This window comes from Hordeum vulgare, chromosome 3H, assembly GCF_904849725.1.
Source record: "Hordeum vulgare subsp. vulgare chromosome 3H, MorexV3_pseudomolecules_assembly, whole genome shotgun sequence".
In the NCBI taxonomy this organism is placed as follows: Eukaryota; Viridiplantae; Streptophyta; class Magnoliopsida; order Poales; family Poaceae; genus Hordeum; species Hordeum vulgare.
The window spans coordinates 539,772,615-539,776,528 of NC_058520.1; the positions used below are offsets into that span (position 1 = coordinate 539,772,615).

Consider the following 3,914-nt stretch of genomic DNA (forward strand, 5'->3'; position numbering starts at 1 on the left):
GGACAGTTTTAAAATAAAACGAACGGAGAAATAAAATAAAAACCTAAGGGTTGCCCCCGCATTTTATAAAAGGGTTTTAAAAGAAGACGAATCTTTTGACGGGGTTAAAACGGAAACTTTAGCAAACCGCACAACAAATAAAAGAGAGTGGAGAGAAGGTTTAGGTCTGCGATGCAACGGGGTTTAGCGGTGGCCCTCACGCACGCACTCTCATCATGCCTACAAACGACTACTCACGAAGCACTAACACCCAACAACACGGAGCAACAGGCAACACCGACAAGACACGGTTGACATGATGCCATACATGGTGCGATGATGCAAACTACATGACGATGCAACAAATAAGTCTAATCACACGACGAAAAACGAAATAAAAGGGGAATCTTCTGAAACGTCGGTCTCGGGCTGTCACACATGGACACTATGATGCAAGAGTATTAGCAGATTTAATACATGACCAATATGATGGTGACAATGTAGACATGCAATACGATAGAGACTCTCCATCAGCCTGCACAAGGGGTGTCAAATAGTGTTAAAGGTGCAAAGGTAAACATAGTAATTCTGTAGCAACAGAGCAAGAAAAGAATCCCAAAGGCATTTATAAAATTGTTAGCTCTACTGATCAATACACGACAACAAGTACAGTTAATTGGAGATATATTTCTATACGAGGAGGCAATGTGTATTTTGGAACCATCGGCAAGGATACGTTACATGCATGAACAGAAGTCACAGGACCTGGCAGAATTCGAATGAATCTAAACAGTACAGTACAGATCAGATCAAACACACAAGTGTGAGCGAGATTGATGATGTTTGCAACTAATGATCTGTCTACACATGTGAGCATGGAATTTAGTGTTCGCCATTAAGCGACTAAATCTAACAAGTAGCAGATTGATACATGGGATGTCCTACTCAAGGTTTTAAATAGCGGATAGCGGGATGATAGCGGATTGAGGTCGGCGTAGCGGAATTTGGATAGCGAGTGATATTGCTGACGCTATGTCTACATAGCGGTTTTGTAAAAACACTTGCATATTTTAGATTATGGTGTATATTTGTAGGCCATTCATGACAATATGACACTTGAATAGAACAATCATCATTTATATTACTATATATAGACTATAGCTGGTCCATCTGGACAATATTCAACCATGCAAACAAAAACTATCAAAATGCCACAACACATATAGACTATAACTAGTCCATCCGGGCAATATTCAACCATGTAACCATGCAAATAAAAACGATTAGTGTGATAATAGAATAATGCAACCAGCCAACCATACAAACAAGAAACTATCAGTATCAGTATCAGACCAACGGATTACATAACACAAAAATATAATGAAGCTACATCGGAATAATCAAAGATTGCTCCCATGTTGGATCATTTCTTGATTTTCCACTTGAGGCTGTGAGGAGGCCTATGATCCTGCTGAAAACATTGTGAGTAGCCTACTATTGCAGAAAAAAGGAAGAAACATAAGCTATTTGACTGAACTACATGAAGAGTTTATTTGTTTAATTTTGAAATTGCCAGCAAACTGAATTTGTCAATATACAGTAAAAAAGAAAGTGCAAGTAAGGTGAATTTACCACTGCCAGCAGCCTAGTACAAAAGAAATTACAACTAAACTGAATTTATAATGACAATATTGTGCAAGTTTCATCAGCTATATACTGTAACTGAATATTTCAATATAGTATAAAAGAATTGCAATGTGAGGCACAATGTACTCCCTCCGTTCCTAAATATAAGTCTTTTAAGAGATTTCATTAGGTGACTACATACGAAGCAAAATGAATGAATCTACACTTTAGAGTATGTCTATATACATCTATATGTAATCTTTTAGTAGAATCTCTAAAAAGACTTATATTTAGGAACGGAGGGAGTAGTAACTATGTACGTACTGTTCTACGAGATGAGCTACATAATGCAAACATGACGTCAATTTCATCTTTTGCTAGGGCTACCGAAGAGACAATGGACTGTTTTATGAGCCGACCCGCCCTTAATTTTGACCACTGTAATTTTGTAACTGCAAGTGCTACCTTGAGGAATTTTTTTCTACTCACTATATCTCTGTAAGTGTTAGTGCTACAGAAGATACTATGCATCGATCAGTTTAAACAAACAAGCAGAGAAAAGCAGACTGGATTGGGACGCTTGGGCGTTGACGAGCTGCTGAAGATACCTTGGGGAGGTGAGCTGCTGAACTGAAGGTTGTCGAGCTGGGGAGCCGTACATGCGGCTGGATCGGGACGTCGACCAGAATGGGATGGGGGCGTCGAGCAGGGACTGGAGAGGGGATGAGGGCGTTGAACTTGAGCACATCCATCCGACCGAGGCACTGCTCGGGAACTCGTCGTGTCGGCCCTCACAGGCCAGTCGTCTTCCAGCGAAGGGCAAATGGGTTGAAGTAGACCACGGACATGAAGAAGCATCTCCGGCGAGCCGATCAGGTCTTGCTTGCTCTCCGCGTCGTTGACGGCCGGCAGGAAGCCTTTGTCAGAGATCCTCCTGTACTGTCGCACATACGCGATGTCAAGGCCGTCATCGATGCACAGGTGGCGGAAGACGTCGCCAACTGCACGGCCGAAACAGCCATCCACGCCGAGGACGTCGGCCGTGACTGCTAAGAGTTGCTGCTTCTACGGGGGTGGCGTGATGGAAGAAGCCCGTGATCTGGCGGGTTGAGGTCATCAGAGGACGACCGATCTATGGGGGAATAAGGCCGGCAGGCTTCATACCACCGTCTCGAGAGTCAGGGGAGGTGGGGGATTGGCTGGGAGCCGGAAGGGCTTGCGCTGGGCAGAGCTGAGCGGTGGATCTGGGCGATGTTGGCACAAGGAGTGGCGGTGGCGGTGGGGTCTACAAATGAGGGGAGGAGTCGAGGAAACACTTAGGGTGTGTTTGGTTGTTGTCATGGACAGGAATGTCATGGGTCGGACCCATTCATTCCTAGTCCTCGTTTCTGCGTTTGGTTTACCAACCGGAACAGAACCCATTCATTCCACTTTAGGGAATATTCCACTCAGATCCGGAACGTGCTAGCACGAGGAAATCGACGGAATCACACGGAACGAGCCTCTCCTCTCTCGCAACCCTATCCTCGTCTCCTCCTTCCCCAGCTGCGCCGCTCGAGCTCCTCCTTCCCCGGTGCGCCGCCGGCCCTCTCTCTCCCTCTCTGTCGCGCCGCCGGCCCTCTCCCTGTCGTGCCGCTGGCCCTCTCCCTCCCTTTCTGTTGCGTCGCCGCGCCGTCGGCCCCTCCCTCTCTGTTGCGTTGCCGCAATGCGTCGCTGGCCCCCTCCCTCTCTGCTGCCGCGCCGCGCCGCCGACCCCCTCCCTCTCTGCTGCCGCGCCGCGCCGCCGGCCCCCTCCCTCTCTGCTGCCGCGCCGCGCCGCCGGCCCCCTCCCTCTCTGCTGCCGCGCCGCGCCGCCGGCCCCCTCCCTCTCTGCTGTCGCGCCGCCGGCTCCCTCCCTCCCTCTCTACTGATTCCTGCCATGTCTTGATCTGCAGGTAGAAGGTGAAGAAGGTGCTACTCTGGCGCGACGACACAGCAAACCAAATGGTCCTCTCCTAAAGGTACGAATCCCTCTGTCTATCTCCTTGTATATGTTGTTGTCCAGCACATTTTTTTGCTCAAATTGGTGTTGTCCAGCAAATTTTTTTTGTTCAAATTGCTGATGTCCAGTACATCTTTGCAATATATTTGTCCATTACATCTTTGTAATATTTGATAGCAATTGTAGATGGTCAAGAAGATGAACAAAAAAAAAGGATGATTAGGGGAGCTGCAGTTTTTGTCACACTTGCTACAATAGTAGTCATTGTTAGAGCTATAATAAGGAAGAGAAGACCACGTATTACATATGGCCCAATGCATGAAAGAGA

General features: G+C 46.8%; 1 long non-coding RNA gene across 1 annotated transcript; it reads right to left on the bottom strand.

The window, feature by feature from the left end:
* Window positions 1-1,253: 1,253 nt before the first annotated feature.
* LOC123440486 lies at window positions 1,254-2,891 on the bottom strand. Its single transcript, XR_006630321.1, has 2 exons — window positions 2,214-2,891; window positions 1,254-1,447 (listed from the first exon to the last, which is right to left on the bottom strand). It is a non-coding gene; the product is annotated as an uncharacterized LOC123440486 (long non-coding RNA).
* Between the last annotated feature and the right edge of the window lie 1,023 nt (window positions 2,892-3,914).